Below are 15,310 nucleotides of genomic sequence, written 5' to 3' on the forward strand. Positions count from 1 at the left end.
ACTGTGTTTCGTTTAATTTGTGAAGAGATGGAGAATTTTTGTTCTGAGAAATGAACGATGGATATTGATTATGCGAAATTAAAAATGATCGAGAATACGTTGTTTTCATGGAAAATACGGACGGAAGTAATAATTTGATAATGTAAATTATTCTAATATTTCATTTTAATTGTAACAGGAATACGATAGTTATTGAGATACGTAGGGAGAAAAAATATAGGAAGCTTGTTTATTGGTGGGGGATAAAGAATATTTTCTCGATAGATGTGTACTTATTGGAATAATTTTTATCGAAAGTTGCAGCGGAGTAGCAGCATTGGCGCGCATTCATTTTATTGAAACGCATCGGTGAATCGGACGAGACAAAGATGTCTATTATTCACAATAAACGTGTTCATGTAATTTACTGTTATTTATCGAAAATACGTGGATGCTATACACTACGACAAGATGAAAAGTTCTTTCGTACAAATAAATCCAATTCTTTGTTTTTTTTTTTATTGAAAAATAATTTTACGAGTTCTTGAAAAACATTCTTTCAATCTAATTAACAAATATGAAAAATAAATATAACGAATTCGGAAACAATTCGTTTAATTTAATTGAGGATAAGCTTGAAAACGTATAAAAAGAAGATATATAAAAATTTAAATATCACCGCTTCGAAACATGTGATTTATGACAAAGAAGTTTGGATTTTTATTAATAATGAAAGTAATGGTGAAGAAATCAATTTTAAATAACTCATCCTGTACATTGTACCAATATTTTTCAAGAAATTAAACAAATTATTACAATCATATAAAATTCTCGTGTATAAAAACGAACGAAGAACAATATCTATTAAAAAATGATTTTTTTCTAAAAAAAAATAAAAAAGAATTTCTGGCCAATACCTTTCTAAATTAATCTTAAACGCGAAAGTAACAAAAGAGTTCGTTATATTAAACGTTATATTGTCACAATTTTACAGAAAAGTCGTCTAAGAATTTCACTACCGAAACTTTTAACAACTCGTGTTCTAAAACTCGTATAAAACAAAAAAAGGAAAAAAAAAAAAAAAAAAAGAAATAAACGTATAACGTGTCCCCTGTGTAAGAAGCATAGTAGCAGATGTTCCACCGTCATAAAGAGAAAATTTCTAAATGATGAACAGTTTAAATTTATAGTACGTTAACTTAAAATTATAGCGCGATTCGATAAGTTAAGGGTCTTTGTAATAAAACTGACGACTCGAACTTTCGACAGGGAATAGTTTATTACCGGTTGAAGAACGATATAAAATTTTACGTTCACCGCATCGAGGATAACAGTGTATCAAGATAACAGGACGAATACTTTCGCCAACAATCCCGAGATATTGCGCCTCTAAAATGTGCCCGATCGGCCCTCGAGAGTTTTGAACGCGAAGTCATAGACAATGCTCAGTTAGGAACATTATTAATCTCATAAAACGCAATGGCAAGCTATCCAATCTTGCACCGCGTTGCAGTTTCTTAATCCATGAAAGAAATGGAAACGCTCACTTTGAAGATATAATTCAAGAGAAACGTTTCAGAGGATTCGTTTCGAGGGAAAAAAAAAAACTCGACGTGTATACGTATTTGAATTGTTGAATAAATTCGTATTCGTGAAATGGCAATTTGCAAGAACTTGTTTACAAAAATATCACGAAAGCGCGAAAGAAATTAATTTTCAAATGGGAAGCTTTTAGCTTGTTTTGCTAAGAGTTTCTTTTAAAAAAAAAGTGAAATTCTCGTATCGATCGAGGGAAAAAGGGATCAAGAAGTTCGGAATGCAGAAGTTGGAATTAATTGAAATGGTAAATAATAAGATGAAAGTTATTTTCGTTCGAGAAAAACAAAAGAAATTTTTGAAAGGAAAATTGTTTGTTGCAATTTCACAAAGATGTTGGAAAGTTTCAAAGCTCTTTTGACGAAATAAGAATTAAGCTATAAGGAAAATATAAAATATACTGGTAAAATATTAATGTACAATATCCCGAGATACTAATTTTTTGTTATTTATATTTTCTAAAATTATATTTTACGCATATACATTCCCCAAATTCCCTAATATTTTAATTTTCTATGCATTTTTATATTATCTAAATTCTTACTGTCTAATTTTCCAATTTATCAACTTCTACATTATTAAACTATCCTAATATCTTAATTTCGAGACTCCAAATATTTAATTTTCCTAATGCATTCTCTCTGTATCAATTTTTTATTCAAATTTTCAAATATCTCTTTCTCAATTCATTAAATAAATTACGATCCATAAAATTCCCTGATATATTCATTCAAATATCTCAATTGCCAAATATCTTAATCCTTATGGTCCATATATCTATCCTAATTTCCCCTTGTAATATTCAAATCTCTTAACGAGCAAAAATTTTTCATAATTTAATATACTTCCTATCAAAAGTTCCAATAACTTAACCTCTTAATTAATAAAAAAATTTCCCAATATATTCATTCATGGAAAATTTAACTTTTACGAAAAAAAAAAAAATAATATCAGATCGTTCGGATATCCGGAAACATTTCCTATACGATAACAATTTCTAATCCTACGCAACAAGATCGATCTACGTTGGCGCGTTTTTTCAATGGAGCAGCAACCAGCATTATCATACCAGTTCTTACAGTCGAAACTTTGCCCGTTCATCGGCTTCATTGCAGAAAGTTTGCCGAAAACGCAATCGTGGGATCCGAAATATATATGTACGAGGCATCGACGCGGTCACGAGATATATATACGTATGTATATATACGGAAACAGTGGCATAACCGCGATGGTTGCATCACTATTGAGAAACGACACGTAATAAAATGCTGTCCTAAGGTTATCGATATGGAAGTGAACGGGAAAATGTGAAAAATTGTCGTAGAGGTACGACAAGTTTCATCCTTTGATTCAAGAAATCGTGAAAAGCATATAATTTTAAATGGAACAAAGTGTTGAAGCGAATATTTTCTGAAGAGACAGATTATGGAAAAGAATGTAAAAATAGAAATAAGTAACGATTAATATTTGATCATATTAAAAAGGTTAATAAAAATTAAACGAAAACTAACATATCAATATTATTGAAATATATTTTCGAATTATCAAAATCGTGTTATTCGAATTTTTAAAAAAATTCAAAGAATTGAAAATTGTATTATGTATTAATTAGAAAATTATTTATGAACTATTACATGCAATATAAATTATTATTACAGTCGGAATTATACATTATTATAAAAGAAGATACTAAAATAAATATTATAATGACGTAAAAAACTAATGAAAATTAAAAAAAAAAAATAAATACAAAAAAAGCAAAGATACGCATTCAATATTCTTTCTGTTGCGAATTCACGCACGTTTCGATTTTTAGCGACCGATGAGAGAGCTTAAAAGAGAATGGGTGAATCGGTGCGTCGTTAACGAGAAACAGAAGTGTCCTCGTGAGATTTTAGGCCGCGTTAATGAGAGGAAAGTACGGTAAATAGAAACGACCATATTCAACCGGAAGGACCAAATTTTTCTGTCGCTCGCGAAACGCGATGATTCGATAATTCGTGTCGTTAAAATTCTCCCGACGGTGGAATGAATATTCTTTTATCGCTTTATAGTCGAAAAATATTAAAATATGTATAAAATATCCATACGAACAGTATTATTATATACCGATATTATATATTACAGATTTACGAAAGTTTTGTTTAAAAAAATAAAAAAAGGTTAAAATAATAAATAGTATGACAATGATAGTGTTCAAAAAATATATATATGTAATGCTTAATATTATTGGAAAAACTAATGTACCGAACTAATGATTAAATAACATAGGTAACAAGAAAGAATAATCTTAACTTAACATAATAAAAAAATTATATAAAGAAAACATAGAAGGAAACATAGAAATAAAAACATAGAGTAATAATAACATTACCTTTTCCAAGAATTAGCTCCAAAATTAGTTGCAGCAATAGTTGAACTGCATCAAAACATTCTAACCTTATCACGAAGTCACATATACAATAACTCGGTACACACAACAATAATAACGCGAGATCGAAATTATCACAAGAACACGAGTGAAAACTTGATCTATCACGTGAATTCTAACGAAACAATATTCCCGATATCAAATCCCAAAAGTATTTATCCATTCTCGTTACCCGAACTACGCACAACACAACCGAATAAAATATAACGCAATAGTCACAGTCGTTCGTTCAAATCTCGATATTCAAGAAATCGAAGTCGCGAGACGAACAATCGATTCACGACATGTCAATCGACCACGTGTTTCTACCTTCTTGCTGTGCTTCTAATTTTCGATAAAACCGTAACAGATCTCACAAATCGTTTTATTATACACAGAAAACACGTTTTATTTCAATTAATTTTATATATTCGTATTCAGTGCTATTATTTTCCCGCTTCAAACATTGCGTAATAACGACGCGTATAGGCTATCCTTGTCTATTACACTTGCCCGCCATTCACTCCGAAAATATCGTAGCAGGAAAAAGCATCTAATTTTCGCGAAGAAATCGAGCATGAAATTAATTGTTCATGTACGATAAAAACGTAGCGATAAAAACGAGCAGCGAACACGAAAACGTATGTTTATACTCACACGATCGCGCGAAAGTGAAGACGGTACGTACGTGAAGCAGGCGGTATATGTATGAGTGGCGAAACGTCGCGAGGTCGTTAGCTCGTGCACGATTATTGCGATTCATCTGGAGAAATGGACTCACCTTTCGCACGGAGGACGGGACCGGAAGGCAGGAAGAGGCTGGTGTACGGCTGGAGTCGGTCCACGGGCACACACAGTGTGGACGATCTCGAGCACAGATGTAAAATCTCCGAAGACGCGGCTATGCCGCTCGAGTGATCGGTGTGGACTGCAGAAAAGCCCGCAGATGATATCAGAGACTTAGGGGAGAGACTGCATGACATCATCGCCGGCCAATCGCGGCAAGGCCGGCGCTGCGCATGCGCCTCGCCCTCGGCGCCGGGGCTGTTGCGATATATCGCAATCGATTGCTCAACTTCGCGCCCCTGACCGATGCGGCATCTGTCGGGAAACAATTTAAGACTACGTTTGGAATATCGCGGGAAGATCAGATGACTTAAATCCTTTTAATATGGATTATTTTTTATAGCATTGATGAAACGTTTGATAAGATTAATTTATAGAATTTATAATATATCAAAGTTGAAACGTACTTTTAGAAAATATATAGAAGGATTAAATTTACAGTATATTGTGAAATTAAAATTATCAAAAAGTATTGCATAACAATTAACATAAAGTACATATATATAAGGTTTTAGAATACAGAGACAAAGATTTTATTAAAATTATTTGTTAATAATTTGCATGTAGTAAAGATTCAAATAATAAACTTGTTAAAGCAATTATTATTAACAGGAAATTATTATTATTTTCCTTATATGTATTTTGGAATGATTCTAATGAGAATTATAACATTTAAAAAAAGTAAAAATTGTTACTACGGTAATTAAATACTTATTAATACAATCTCTAAATATATTAATTTAATAAATGCATGCTAGTACAATTATTGTACTTCAGTTTACCCAGCTTAATTTAACACTGTGAAACTAATCGCCAGGTTATATAACTCACTATGACCACCAACGACTATTAGTAAACTGAACTGACAATGGTTTCAAGACTGCATTTACAGACCGTAACAAATTGACTTACCTTCAAAATTCCAGTAGAAATCTAAAACGTTGAAATCTAATTCGATAATAACAATTGAACGATTTATAACAAAAACGATCCTTGTCCAATTTCAATCATAAGATCTATTAATTTCACGATTTGATTTAGATACACTCAATATAATCAAAACTACCATTCACAGAATTGTTTAATAATTTTTATTCAGAAGAAAAATTAAAAAAAGATGCCAAGAAGAGGATAATTAACAAGGATTATTTTTTGATCCACAAATCCATCTAATCTAATTATTCTGCTTAATACTTAAAAAAATATTTTACACTTTTAACCAATATTCAATGAATATCAATAATTTGGACGGAATTATAATATCATATCAATTGCTTAATATTTCATGGACCAAAATTGAACGCGTTACTACAGATACACCCGTTAAATGGAACACATGATATATATTATGAATGAAGTTCACGTACACGAATTAGATTCGCGGCTGTTCAAAAGCATCTCGTTACACGCCAATAACGCGAAATGCCGGGCATCGAATCAGAAAATGTCACCGCGTACGAGATTGGATAGGTTGTCGTTCCACTAGGTGGACGAAGTTAATTGCCGCGAATAGCAATTTCTCGTGCGACGTGCGTTTGACGCAGCTAGGCTTTCGTTCGTTGGTCGTTATCCTGGTCGAGGCCAGGGTTATGAATATTTCCCGCCCCGCTTAAGAAAGATGCGCCGCGCGGGTTTTATGAAAAACCGATTTTTGGCCCGCGTTAATGATACTTTCGAGAGAACGAGTTGGCGAGCCTTAACTCCTTAAACGGTCATCGACATTTCCCTAAGCGTTTGACGACGACGAGGCGTGCCATTTAACACAGTACATTCGCGCTATGTGTTAGAAGATTTATATCTTTTCACTTTCATAATATTCATTTGCTCTCGCTTCTGATCTATAAAGTGATGTCCTTTTTCGATTTAACGAGAGTTTTAATATTTATTTATTTTTAATGTAAGTAAAATCGTATTTTAATTTTTTTTTTCTTTTTTGTTTAATTAAGATGGAGATTGAGAAATATTTTGTCTTGGATGGAATATTAATATAAAAATTTAACTTTTTAAATGTAGTTATTATTAAATAATAATTGAAATATGTTATAAACATGATGACAAATTATCAAATTCTCGACAAGTTCAATTTAAAAAAATTTTGATTAATTCGAACGAGCAAATGTACGATAATATTTGCGTTTAACATTACCATTTCATCAATTTACCTACAAATTTAAGAAGAAAAGAAAAAATGCAAAACGAAATTGTGAGAGAAATATCAAAATTGAAGAAGAAAAGCCTGGATGGAGGAAAGCTGTGATACTTGGATTCAGGATTCGCGATTTTACAGGATACCCGTGTTGTTTACAAAATGCAGCAGGCTGAAAAATGTTGACGGGGATGACACGAGGTCAACAGTTTCATCCCTCCGCTAAATTATCACCGCTCGACCTGGAAAGACGGAAACTTTCTCGGAGAATTACCGTCTTTCCACGGTTCCTTTCTCCTCTTTCTATGCCCGTGGTTCAGAAACACTCGACACGCTTTTTCAACGGCAATTTCACCTTGCCTTTACAAAGGAGCCTTTTGTATCCACCTGCATGATAATGTTGTCTCCCATGCAAACGTTGTTTGCTCCTGTCTCGCCTGTACGTGCATCGCCTACGCGCGGGGGTAGTGACATCGTGGATATGTGGCAAACGTTTGAGAGAAATGCAACCAACCGTGGAAATAATTTTGCATGTTTTGACGCCATTGTAAGCAAAAGAAAAGAAAAGCTTACCTAGGTGTCTGCCAAGTTAAAACTTGACCGTGGTGTCAGTGACCGGGTATTTTCATCGATTTCTTCAAACTTACTCTATTCGTGGAATAATCATTTTTGCAACGATTTTCGTGGAATGAAAGAACGAGTAACCAATCGTTCCACATAATTTTTCATTAAATCGCAAGAATATGAAAGCGTTATTTATTATTACACTAAATAAAATATCGATTTTTCTCCACGATAGCACATTATTATCCTACACGATATTAAATTCTGTGTGTCCAAAAAAAAAAAAAAAAATAGAAGCGTGCGAATGTACGATAAATCATACGCGAAATATCGAGTCTACGATTCCGTTCACAGTTTCAAAAAGAAACGAGAGAGAAAGAAGAAGAGTATCACGGTATCATCGTCGAAAAAAGGGAAACTATACGCGAGCTTTCCACGCAGGAAAGTATTTCTTTCAATACACGGTGCAGGATGGGGCAGGAATACCTTCGATCTTGACGATCTCTCCCCCACCGAGATATAAAATCCTATACAATCCTCGATATTTCCTGGATCGGTTTCGCGACTTTGTCTCTGAAAGCAAACGACCACCACTTGGCGTATTTATGAAACGGTGGCGAGAGCGTGCATGCACGCGTATACACATGTTCGAAGTTTGTTCCCTTTCGAAACGCACGCGGGGAAATGGTATGAGGAATGGTCGAATTATGCGACATATTGCAGGACCCATGCTCTCCCTCTCTGCGCCGTTGGAAAAGCTTTTTCTCCATCGACGGGAAGAATTGTTTCGACTATGAAACAACTGGCTTTTCTCTCTTTCTCTTTCTTTTCTTTTCTTTTTTTTTTTTTTTTTTGTTTTCTTTATTGTTTTCTTCCCCCGTATGAAGATGACGGTATATCGCGTTGATATTAGCGTAATTACGCGTTGGTTACATTCGAGGTTTTCACTTTTCATCTTGCTTTTAACGGGAGAGAAAAAGAAATTGTAATAATAGTGGTATCTTTAAGTGAAACGGATGGAAAATTAACGAGAGTGTGGATGTTTTTTCTGCTTGTTTATGTTTTTATGGATAATGAAGTGGAAGATTCATTTCGTTGTAATCAAATACAAGGTTTTCACGAGTATTGTTAAAGCAAGGTGTGTGTGATTTTCTTTTTAATTGTTCAACGAGAGAAGATATGTTATTTATGAAAAATTTATTCGAGATAAAATTTGGAAAAATTCTTAAATTGTTATTTGACACGCTGTTGAACACAAATTAATAATTGTTATTGAAATCAACGAATCGGATAATTCGTAAATATATTATAGGAAATAGATTAATGAATACAAACATAATGAACGATATAACTCGAAGAATAATAATATCTACGAATGAAATCGTTTCACGCTTAATATCTCGAAAGCTGCTGCATGCAAGATTAATCGCTTAATATCATCGATGTTTCGTTCATTTTTGTACACATAATTTACCAAAAAATAAGATTATATTCCACTTAATTCGAAAGATTGATGTAACAAAAATTGTACGTTTCAAGCTGAGTCGAATGGAAATCTTATTTCTGCCGTCTCACCGTCGAATAAAGAACATCTCATCGGAACTCCTTAACGGGAAAGCAAACGCGATAACTGATTCTCCTTTATAATAAAAAAGGTTCGAAGGAAAAGATCGATTACGTTCAATAAGGAGAACCTGAAGAATACGTGTATATACACGAAATCAATCACCGAGCTCGTTGTGGTGAATTAAGCTCCACAATGCTTTTCTATCGTTTGTATCGATCAAGAAGAAACGGGTGTTCGACAAAATAAAACTCGATTTCAGATAAGTAAGAATACGTGTTAACCACCTAATAACACGTGATCGTGGAAATAGTTTCATAATTACAAAAATTATTGAAACATTTTTAAATAATGAATATGAATATAAAAAAATAGATTTTTAATTTATAATTTCTTTTCAAAAGAAACACTTGTATTCTTTGAGCATTAGAATTTATAAGAATATAATTTTTTAAATCTCATCGTTCTATTGATTATACTTTTATCAATATTTTTTTTTTTTTTATTAATTTTTGATACATAATTTAGCACATGTAAAATTAAATTAGAAACATACACGGTCATTATTACTTTTGCATTACGTAGCAATTTCGACATTACCTGGATTAATATGCTTACTTTACAAGATCGAACTTAATCTCGTATCCAAGATCTTCTAAGACAGTCACGTTCGATGTTATCTTCGTGGCTTTGATCGATACAATAATTTGTATATTTTAGATACGAGAATTTAATTTGTTATCAAAGACGGGGGAAAAGGTATTGTATTAATGTATAATTTTCCACAAGTTATAAGTAAAAAATCAGAAATGCATTTAAAAAAAGAGAGAAAGTTAATAAAAAGGTTTCAAACTCGTTTCGATTATTTTCGCAATCTACTGCGAAGCTTTTAAACTGAAAATTTTTACCAGTTCAAAAAGTGAAGTGGAAACTGTTCGAAAAAATATTTATTACGTTCTCACTTTCCCAAGTGTTTCACCAGCTATTTCATTTAGATTAATGGAAATAGATTTTTGTTAAATCAAAGAACAACGAGAGCGAGCTTTATCAATTTTTGTAATTTTTTTTTTTTAAAAAAGAGAAATAGTTTAAATTTTATTTAATATATACAAATTGTCTTTAGATAAAATATTTATGGTACACGGCTAGTACACAAATAGTTTAAGTGCTATATTTGTTATATTAAAATTTTGACAATAAAATTCCTTTCATAAGCTTCACAATTAATTAATCCTGTAACACATTTTATTTTTTCACATATTTAAACAACATATTGAACAAAATTTTGATAAATTTTATCAATATATTCCCTGAAATTCTGCCAGAATATAACCAATGTATAACAAAAGATCCCACTATATCGTTACTATAAAATTTCATAATTTAATCAAAAAACTAAATTGTCATTAAAAACACTTGATAAAACTTTATTTCTAAAATCTCGTATCACCAGAAGAAATAAGAAGAATGTCCCCACTTCCCCCAGATTTCAAAAATCTATTTTCAACATTCTTTAACAGGCTAATCAATATTTATGTATTCATTTTTATCCACGACTTCGCTCATAAATTCCAAATTAACCTGAAAACTTAATACAAAAGCGAGAAGGGGAAGTACTCGACAATAAATTGGCGTTTCTTCCGATAGCCTCGGCATCGAGCCGCAATCACGAGCTTATTTCGTTAACTTCCCTCCTTTCCTTCCCCCTTACCTTACCTTTCTCCCTCTCTAACCGCCGAATTGAATGGGCGAGAAGAGAGTAGCATCTCATTAAGCTGTTTCACGGCCTGCCTCGATCCCACCTTTCTTCCGTTGACCCATTAAAACCCGCGAGTGGGACAATGGCACGAAAATAAGACGCTGCGAATTATTGCGCACACGAATAATAAAGGATTGAACTGGCTAAACTGGATTTTGGATAAAAGTGAAATGAAACGGAAGCGCGATGTATTCGTCTTACCAGTGCTCGTGTTTTCGCTGTCTCGAGAAGACAACGTGCCACGATCGTGCGATGTAGGATATGTGATATCGTGACATCTTCGAATAAAAAAGAAAAAGAGAGGAACAATCGGAGGATGTTGCGTGATCCAATTTAGAGATTGAAAAAAGTTTCTGGATAGATGTTATTCCATCCAGGTGGGTAGTTACTTTCAATGATAAATATAGGTATAAAAGTATATATAGGTGGATTAAAAATTTTCAAAATTTCAATATTTCGATGTTTTTTTTTAATTGTAATTGTTTCGTTATTTGAGATTTGACGAAGAGGCATATCGATTAAGTTTTCGATGATTGTTGGCTAGATTTTAATATGGAATTAAATTGTGCGCGATTAACTCTTTCAATAGGAATTCTATTAGAAGAACGTAATAAAGTTAAGTGAAATAAATATTTAAGTAATTCTATTGTTTAAAAAAAAATATTTAATGCAATAATAATTTAATATTTGATCCGCAATAATCATTATTATTATTATTTGTTAATAAATATGTAGAGTTAAATTATGAATGTATCGTGTAATAATATTATAAAAGGGAACTGTAATACATGTTGTATTCGTGTTATTCAGAATAATTCATTGCGTTCTCTCTCCTCGCGAAATATTTAGAAAATATTGTTATAATTTGCTGTAATTACGTTTCATCACAAATTCATTTATATCGTACATATTATAAAATATGTTTCATTAAATAATCAATAGCACAACAAGCTAAATATAAAGCATTAATAGACAATAATTTTAATGTATTATCTCTATCAAATATTCCAATATCAATGCATATTATATAGATTCTAAAAATTATAAAAACAAAATTATGATCAATTATAAGATAATATTAAATACATTTTTCAAACTACTTAAAAATAATTTAATCTATCTAATTTATTCGAATTTAGTTAAAAACGTAAAAGCATTATAAATCAATATCTTACTATCTACTTTAGAAAATCAATCACATTTTTAACATTTGCAATATATATATATATATATAGTAAATTTAACATTTCACACTGTGAAATCATAACGAAACATATTTATTTGATATATTATTTATCATTTATTGCTCGTGTAAATATTCACAAAACTTTCCCAAACGGATGATGGATCGAGTAAAAAGCTTCCATACCTTTTTAACAGCCTTGTCTGGTGTCATTTAAATTCCATAATTCGTTTTAAGCGAACAGTTTCAGTGGAAGCGACAAGATAAAACTTGGAAGGCGAAACAACGGCGAAAATTCTCTCTAATGGCGGCGAAGAACCACGCTGAATATTAAATTCAATTTGTTTCCTCATAGACATCGCGCAACGGCGAGAAGTGACGCGTGTTTCCATCTCACGGATTTACATAAGTGACTTATGGTCAGTGAGTATTACCCTCCCTCCCTCCCCTCGTCGAAGGATGGCCCTCTCGGATATCTTTGATGTGACGTTCGCATAGGGATTCAAATGAGGGATGGTCGTTATGAGGGCCGGGTGTAGAATATCATACGCGCGTATTTGGTTTCCCGCCACGCGTGTGTATCGCGAGCCAGTATTTTCGTTACGGATGCGAATTAGAAAACCGAAGCGGAAAGAATAGGCATTTCCGTGATCGATTCGAAAAATTATTCATCCATCTCTCGTTGAATCACGTTCTGTTACGTGATTGTTGTATTGTTGTTGTATTATTTCAAAAAAAGGAAAGAGGAAAATATGTTATATATATATATATGTAGTACGATTTAAAAATTGGAAAAGCAATTTCGCGTTTTACGTACGAATGAAATGAAAGATCTATTGCGAATATTTAAAATTAGGGAATTTTCCATTTTCTCTCGTCAAGAGATGAATATAACATTGAAAATCGTGCTATAGATACAAGATTTTATTTGTATGCACATCGATTCATAAATTCATATTAATTTCCTCGCCTTAAACAAGTATCGCCACGAATATTATCGTTACAATAATAAGAAACGTATTCATATAAATGCAAATATCGAAAATATTAATAAAGCTGTGTTAAATATAGTTAATAAAAACAACACGAATAAATTAATATACAAAGAAGAGTATACAAAGATTGTAAGAATGAAATGAGAAAGAGAGAAAAATAATTTTAATAATTTTAAATCGATGATGAATGAAAATACACGTGTTCTATAACACAAAATTTATAAATAAATAAATAAACCGCGTTTTCAATGTACAAATACTCGAATAAAAGATAAGCGTTCGATCCACGATCCTCGTCGAAGTAACAGGGATTATATGAAGGAACGCGACCCATGAAACATAATCCCAGATTTCACGCGAAGATTATCGACGATGACCATCAGAGGGTGGACCAAAATGGAAGCTGTGTAACGAGGAAGCACGGCTAGAAGGGTGACGCGACGGCCAGTTACAATTTTTCATCCATAATTAACTGTCACCATCGACCGGTCAAATAATCAAAGTGGAAACAGAAATCCGTCACGTGTTACGATATGCAGTGGCCGCTTTAACTATTTGACACCGATTAAAATACGTAACAACAATGTCCTTAAGCCTAACAAAATATTCAATTTCATTTTATCTCTTTATCTATTATTATTATTATTATTATTTTCCTTTTTAACTTTTAATTTTTAAGGTAATTCCTGATAATTGAATTTCGCACAAGTATAATTCCACGAGGGAAAAATGAAAAATTTCCATAAAATCCCTCCCCTTCTCTCCTTTCTCTCTCTGCCTATATTTCTAACGCGAACGCTGTAACAGTAATAAATGCATCGTTTCGACGTCTGACGCATAACAACGAAGAAAACTCCCCCGTTCTCGATTTTATTTCCCACCACCAGTGAAAATCGTGTTCCACAGCGGCCGTATGAAAACGGTCCCCTATCAGAGGAGGCTGCTTTATCAGATAAAGTCGCGCTATCGGTCTTGGCAAATAAGGGAACGCTGACAGTTCGACGATGACACACAGTTGTTACGGAGGCGTACGTGCCGCGACGGCTATTTTTTTTCCTTGTTTTTCTTTCTTTTTTTTTTTTTTTTTTTTTTTACACTCCCTTCGCCCCGCGTATCCGTAATTTCAGTTTCACCCAACGCGGCTCGCAAGGACGAGAACAGCGAGCCGAGTGAGTAAATTCAGCACGATCGATTTTAAAGAACTCGTACGTGTGAGTAAATAAATCGTACGTGCAGGACGAATGTGTGATTATACAGTGTGAATGGACAAGTGTCGCTTATGTGATGAGGAATTGGTTAGGTGTTTAGAGAGTAAAATTTTTTGAAAAGGATTTCTTTGATATTAAAAATTTTAATACAGACAGAAAATCGTATCGAGTAAATTGCATTAGAAATATGTTCCGCGTGTTGCAATTAATTAAAAATATTTTGTCAAAAAACGTTGCCAAATACTAATTTTATTTCGATCGATAATTTGTTTTTCTAGTGTTTTTGACACAATAGATTTTATTTTATTTCATTTTAAGTTAGTTCAAAACTAATACAGCAATGAAATAATTAATTACTTACAAATGAAATTACAAGGAAAAAGTGGAATATAAAATGTATATGCTTTCAGATATTTAATCATATTATAGATATTCAGAAATAAATATAGAACATGTTGCTCCCTTATGATTCTTATAAATTTCTTATTGAGTTCATATGCTTACACTTTGATCGTAGTTAACAAAAGTTAACACGTTATTATTTGGCTCGATTTATTTTTATGATCAACAATGCACTTATTGTGAAATTTACTTGTTACATTTTCAACGCGTTTACTTTTAATTAATCATGAAAATTAAATAAGATATCTCTTTGCATATTACATATACTCTTTTAACGATTGAAATTTTGTTTCAGCCATGCATTTCGTAATAAATGATGAAGTGTTCTTAATCTTCCCACTGAATCACGAGAAGACGTACAAGCATACATTGTAACGTCGTTGGTTGGTAACTTCCAAGTATCGATTCTAACCATATATTGTTCCAGAAGACAGTTCAAATACATCGAATACCTCGCTATTAATTACGTTACCATCAATTAAGTTAGCTTAGAGAAAGAGAGTTTAATTCGCGTGAATGTAATTTAAATACTAAAGCAGAGAGAATCCAAACATCGAAGATATATTAAAAGTTTAAAATAAATACGATATATCATAGAATATAATAATATACAAAATTTTTTTAAAATCTTAAACTTTAAATTATGTTAAAATTATAC

At 32.3% G+C, this 15,310-nt stretch overlaps 1 protein-coding gene across 3 annotated transcripts in view; it reads right to left on the reverse strand.

Moving 5' to 3' along the window:
- hwt (SH2 domain-containing adapter heavyweight) overlaps positions 1-15,310 on the reverse strand; it is a 206,999-nt gene that overhangs the window by 122,528 nt on the left and 69,161 nt on the right. The gene's annotated exons all lie outside the window — the stretch shown is intronic.

This window comes from Apis florea, unplaced genomic scaffold (genome assembly GCF_048593485.1).
Source record: "Apis florea isolate Af1SG1 unplaced genomic scaffold, ASM4859348v1 contig_2835_pilon, whole genome shotgun sequence".
Taxonomy (NCBI): Eukaryota; Metazoa; Arthropoda; class Insecta; order Hymenoptera; family Apidae; genus Apis; species Apis florea.